The following is a 6,881-nucleotide window of genomic DNA, read 5'->3' as shown; positions in this document are numbered from 1 at the left end:
GTCAAGGATTTCATTTTACTTGGATCCACAATCAACATCCATGGAAGCAGCAGTCAGGAAATCAAAAGACTCATTGCATTGGGTAAATCTGCTGCAAAAGACCTCTTTAAAGTATTGTAAAGCAAAGATGTCACCTTGAAGACTAAGGTGCACCTGACCCAAGCCATGTCATTTTCAACTGGACAATGAATAAGGAAGACTGAAGAAGAACTGCTGCCTTTGAATTGTGGTGTTGGTGAAGAATATTGAATATACCATGGACTGCCAAAAGAACCAACAAATTTGTCTTGGAAGAAGTACAACCAGAATGCTCCTTAGAAGCAAGGATGGCGAGAGTATGTCTTACATACTTTGGACATGTTGTCAGGAGGGTTCAGCCCCTGGAGAAGGACATCATGCTTGGTAAAGTAGAGGGTCAGTGAAAAAGAGGAAGACCCTTAACGAGACGGATTGATACAGTGGCTGCAACTATGGGCTCAAGCATAACAACGATTGTGAGCATGGTGCAGGACAAGGCAGTGTTTCGTTCTGTTGTGCATAAAGTCGCTATGGGTCGGAACCGACTTGACGGCACCTAACAACAATAACAATAACTTGCCTGTGGTTATAATGCCATTTGGGAATGGGTTGTCTTCTTCATGCTAATAAGGCAGGATTAGTGTAGGGAGTTCTTGAGTCAATCTCTTTTGAGATATAAAAGAGATTAAACAAGTAAACAGAGATGCAGGAGGAGAGATGCCAAACCACGTGAAGATTGCCCAGGAGCAGAAGTTCAAAGAGACAATGACCTTTCTCCAGAGCCGCCAGAGAAAGAAAGCCTTCCCCTAGAGCCAGCACCCTGAATTCGGACTTCTAGCCTCCTAAACTTTGAGAAAATAAATCTCTGTTTGTTAAAGCACACGCTCTTGGTGTTTGTAATAGCAGCACTCGATAACGAAGACAGATGGCTATGTGAAGATGCATCTACAAGTCAAGGAACACCTGTTGCTCTCAGAAGCTGGGAGACACAAGAAAGGATTTTCCTCTTGAGACTTTGGAGGGAATATGGCCTGGCCAAAATGTTGATTTGGACTTCTAGCCTCTAGAACTTGAGATAATAAATTTTTGTTTTCATAAGCCACTCAGTTTGTGTTACTTTGTATGGCAGCCCTAGGAAACAAGTATAGATTCTGATACTGGGAAGAGGGGTATTGCTGTAAGAAACACCTAAAAATGTGAAAGTGGTTTTGGAATTGAGTAATGGGTAGAGGTTGGAAGAATTATTAGGTGCTTGATAGTAAATGTATAGATTACCTTAAGGGGACTGTTGGTAAAATTATGGCTATTAAAGGCAATTCTGTTGAGGGCTCAGAAGGAAGTGAGGATTGCTGTAGAGAAACAACTTAGTAAATACACACATCATCTTGAATAAACTGTTGCTAGAAATGTGGATGTTAAATGAGCTTCTGATGAGGCATTAAAAGGAAACGATGACTACTTTATTAGACAATGGAGGAAAAGTGATCCTTGCATAAAGTGGCAAAGAACCTGTCTGAATTATTTTACAATGTTTTGTGGAAAGTAGAACTTTTATGTGAACTTGGTTATTTAGCTGAGATTTCTAAGCAAAGTGTAGAGCATGCAATCTGCTTTCTCCTTGCTGGTAAGAGAGGGTGGGGTTTCCACTTCAGTGGGCCATGTGAGCAGAGACACCACCCCAGTGGGCTAAGAGGGTTGGCCCATAACCCCATTGTGCCTAGAGGGCAGTGTCACTACCCTGGTGGGCCTGGATGACGGTACACCCAGCTAAAGAAGGTTATTTTTAAGCTTTGAAATCTAGTGAAATTTGCCCTGCTGATTTTTGGACTTACATGGGATGTGTGACCTTCTTTTCCTCTCCAATTTCTTCCTTCTGAAATGAAAATGTCTACCTTGTGCCTGTTCTACCACTGTACTTTAGATGCAGATAACTTGTATTCTAGGTTTCACAGGTCCACAGATGGAGAGAAATGTTTCCCCCAGGAGGGAACACTCCCAGAGTCTCACCCATACCTGATTCAGTTGATTCAGAAGATGAAAATTTGGACTTAGAGTTGATGCTGTAATGGTTAAGACTTTTGGAGATGCTGGAAGGGGTGAATGTATTCTGCACTTGGGAAAGACATAAAATTTTGGGCCAGATGGTAAACTGTTATGAATTGAATTGTATCCCCCACAGAAAGATATGTTGAAGTCTTATTATAAACCCTGATGCCTGAGAATGTGAAATAGGGTTTTGAAGATGTTATCAGTTAAGTTAACTTGGGTCATACAGGAGTATGGTGCGTCCTAATCCAATCTGAGTGGTGTCCTTATAAAAGAGAAGAGAAACAGAAAGACAGAGGAAGGGCAGCCACATGAAGATGCATTTACAAGCCAAGGAACACCTAGGGCCCCCAGAAGCTGGGAGAAACAATAATGGATCTTCCCAATAGATAAGTGGTATCTTCGGTGAAGGGTGAGACAGTACACAATACTGGGGAAACCAGCACAACTTGTACAAGGAAAGGTTATGGAAGCTCCATAGACACATCCAAACTCCCTGAGGGACTGAATTTCTGGGCAGAGGGCTGTGGGGATCATGGTCTCAGGGAACATCTAGCTCGATTGGCATAACACAGTTTACAAAGACAATGTTCTACATTCTACCTTGGTGAGTAGCGTTTGGAGTCTTAAAAGCCTGTGAGCAGCCATCTAAGATACTCCACTGGTCTCATCCCTTCAGGAGCAAGGGAGAATGAAGAGAACAGGATACAAGGAAAAGATTAGTCCAAAGGACTAATGGACCACAGCTACCAAGGCCTCCACCAGACTGAGTCCAGTACAGCTAGATGGTGCCCGGCTACCACCACTGACTGCTCTGACCAGGATCACAACACAGGGTTCTGGACAGAGCTGAAGAAGGATGTAGAACAAAATTCTAACTCACAAAAAAAAGACCAGATTTACTGGCGTAAAGGAGACTGGATAAATCCCTAGAGTAAGGCCCCTGGACACCCTTTTAGCTCAGTGGTGAAGTCACTTGCGAGGTTCACGGTTCAGCCGGGGAGTGGACAGCCCCATAAAACCAAATGGGACTAATGAGGTACAGCAGTCCAGGGACAAGGGGTAGAAGGCAGAAGCAGACAGGAAAGCTGGTGATAGGGAACCCAAGGCTGAGTAAGGATAGTGTTGATGTGTTGTGAGGTTGTTAACCATTGTCATAGGGCAACATGTGTACCAACTGTTTAATGAGAAACTATTTTGTCCTGTAAACCTTCATCTAAAGTGAGAATAGCAGCACAATTGGAAGAGCGTAGTCGATGTCACTGAACTGTGCATGTAGAAATTTTTGCAATGGTGTATGTTTGGCTATGTATATTTTCACCAAAAAAAAAAAAAAGGTCGAGAAGGGAGAGGGTTGACATGTCGTGGGGTTGTTAACCAATGTCATAAAACAATATGTGTACTACTGTTTAATGAGTAACTATTTGTTTTGTAAACCTTCACCTGAAGTACAATTTGAAAAAAAAAAGCGAAAGAATGGATCTTCCCCTAAAGACAATAAACTTCTATTCTTAAGTCATTCAGTTTGTGGTATTTTTAATGGTAGCCCTAGGATCCCTGGTGGCACAGTGGTTAAGAGTTCAGGCTGCTAACCAAAAGATCAACAGTTCGAATTCACCAGCTGCTCCTTGGAAACTGTATGAGGCAGTTGTACTCTGTCCTATAGGGTCGCTATGAGTTGGAATCGACAGGACAGCAATAGGATTTTTTTTTTTTTAGGAAACTAATGCATTACCTTTACTTCTTTTCTGAGGACAGCTCTTAATAGATGTTAAATAATTACCTATCAATAAGCTATTATCAAGAGATTCTTTTTGAAAGCTTTAAGACATAACCTATGATGTTAAGCTCTGGCCATGTCTTTTCACACATGTAGTTTAACTGGTTATTTTTACAAATACTCCAATAGGTAGATATCTTCGTTGATTGTAGAAAGCAATGGTATTGTAGAAAAATCCCAGGACCCAGAGTCTAACTAGATTAAAATTACAGCTTTTCTACTTACTAATTGTGTGACTTGGGACAATTCATGTAATTCTTCTAAGTCTTGTGTTTTTCCTCTGTAAAAGGAGATAATAATGTGCACCTCACAGAGTTGTTGATGAATTGAGATCGTGTTTATAGAAGAGTCTAGCGAAGGACTATAGTAGTTCTTTAGATATTAGTTATATTCAACACTATACACATGTAGTTGATACCATGATATTTAGGAAAGTATTCAAATAACTAAATTCACTTTTCACTGGTATGTAAAGCTCCTTTAGAATTCTAATTTTGGCTCTCCAATGACCTATTGTAGCTCCAATGCAATAAAATTTTTCCTTGACTCATTTGTAAAACAGAGTTATACCTCATCCTATGATAACTTTTATGGAATTAAAACTGATCACTCTCTTAAACATTTAATACAAATGCAATACAGACAATTATACGAATAAAAGCTATAATTTTCTGTATGATTTACATGCATTTAGTTTAGTTTATTTTAATTTATATTCCTTCTATTTCCCAAAAGCAGAAAATATGGCTTGTAATATTAAAATATATAAAGGGAACAGTTAAATTTTCTATAATCTAATTGGTTTCTTTGGTAAAATCTGTTGCTAAATATTAGAGGATGAGCTGAATGCCTCTTTTTCTTTACTTTTTGAATATGCATTAACAGTTTCAGGGCGCAACTACTCTTTTTGTTTATTTTAAGGTCCTTATTTGAGCACTTATTTTGGTAGATAATGCTGAATAATCAAGGAATAAATCAACCTGTGTCAAAAGATCTTTTTATGGCAAAAACTATTCTGGCCTAATATATATTTAAATCATTGCTGTATGTAACTGTAGAATTGTACTTACAGTTTTATTATTTCTCATTTAATCATTAGATATTTGTTGGATTAAAATTGACCACTGATTCAAGACAACCTCTTTGATTAGATGCTAGACTTCTTTGAGTGTATTCCTCCTTTAAAGTAAAAATGTTATCCAAAATGCGACTAAATGGGCACACCAGCCCAGGGGCAGGGATGAGAAGGCTGGAGGGGACAGGAAAGCTGGTAGCGGGGAACCCAAGGTAGAGAAGGGGAGAGTGTAGACATGTCATGGGGTTGGCAACCAATGTCACAAAACATGTGTATTGATTGTTTAATGAGAAACTCATTTGCTCTGTAAACATTCATCTAAAGTACAATAAAAAATATTTAAAAAGTAATAAAGTATAAGTGCTGTGTCTTGTTTAAAATTAATTGGTTCAGTGGTTACATAGTGATGGAATGGCCTTGAATACCCCTGTGAGATATAATTTCAGAAGTATGCTGGAAACTTTTTCTAGTGTATCTATTGTTGCACATGAATCTTAATGTTGTGAACCACTTCTTTGTCAAGAGACTTTTTAAATTTATAAATGAAGCTTCCAAAGTGTACTGTTGGAGCATAGCTTTTCACAAATCAATTGTGATGTTAAAAAGTGGCAAAGGGCTTTGTGAGAAAATATAATGTAACTCATCTTTCACTAATGCTTCTGCACCTTCTCCCAGGATTACTTCTGATGTAAACTCACAGACATGTAGGAATCTTTTGGAATACAATGTCATCCTTAGGCTTTCTACATAAGACCTATTAAATGATATTAGTCAATGCTCCACTGTTACGTGAATAATCAAGATCACCTAATTTCTAGTTCTTGCAATTTCATCAAATGAATTATGAGTGACATTGTCAATTCATGTGGCCTTGCCTTTATTCCAAATCCTTGAATCTGCAAGCAGAGTTGATGTAAATATACTCTATCACGGTAGTTGGTTTTTCTTGACTAATTGTTAAGATATTCTAAAAACTAAAGGTATATGACAAGAGCTCTCTGGTGAGATATAAGATTGTCTTTTATTAAAATCTACCCCTTTAAAGTCTGTGGCATTTATCTGGACAACTTCACTAATTAAACATCACTTTTCTCTTGGGAAATTACAAATGTCAAATTTATTTCAGTCAAAAAGTGTCACAAAATGAATAATAGTAGATATTTTTTAGGGGCGAATTTGGGGAAGGAATTTTAGCCACGATAATACATATTTGGAGACTAGTAAATAGTTTGGTGTGGCTTAAGAGTATGATGTGAGGTTAGTGGCGGGAAATAAAGTCGGTAAGCTAAATTGAAATTTTAGTTGGTAGGCAATGGATGATGACAGAGTGTTATACGATCAGATTTCCATCTTGCAAATCCAGCAAACTACTATGGTAAGAAAGATGAAACATCTCTGCAATATAATCTGTAATAGCCATACCAGAAATAATCCAATTCAAAAGTCTAGAGCTAGGTGAAGCAAAGATGATGGGAGACTTTATCATAGCATAGGTAGCAGTTTTAGTTCTATTTATGTGAACAAATACTCACTTGAAACCCTAGAGTTCTTCAATAAAGAGCTTAAGATAACTTTTTTTTTTAACCTGGGAAATGTTAAGGGTAAAGATGAAAAGTTATCTTCCACAACTCTAAACTAACCTGAGGTTGGCTCCTACAGAATGTTTGGTTTAAGTAGTATTGACTTAAGAGTGAGAAAGCAACAAAACTGAAAAATTCAACTTACTAGATGTATTTGCTTAGAATAATCTATTGGACAACAGAAATTTTTTTTTTTAAATTTCTTATTGTACTTCAGGTGAAGGCTTACAGAACAAACAGTTTCTCATGAAACAGAAGTACACATGTTGTTTTATAACATTGGTTAACAACCCCACAACGTATCAACCCTCTCACTTCTCAACCTCTTTTTTTTTGGTGAAAATACACATAGCCAAAGATACACCATTTCAAAAATTTCTAC

Source organism: Trichechus manatus, unplaced genomic scaffold (assembly GCF_000243295.1).
Source record: "Trichechus manatus latirostris isolate Lorelei unplaced genomic scaffold, TriManLat1.0 scaffold00051, whole genome shotgun sequence".
NCBI classification, from domain to species: domain Eukaryota; kingdom Metazoa; phylum Chordata; class Mammalia; order Sirenia; family Trichechidae; genus Trichechus; species Trichechus manatus.
Note: the sequence above shows the minus strand (reverse complement) of the source record.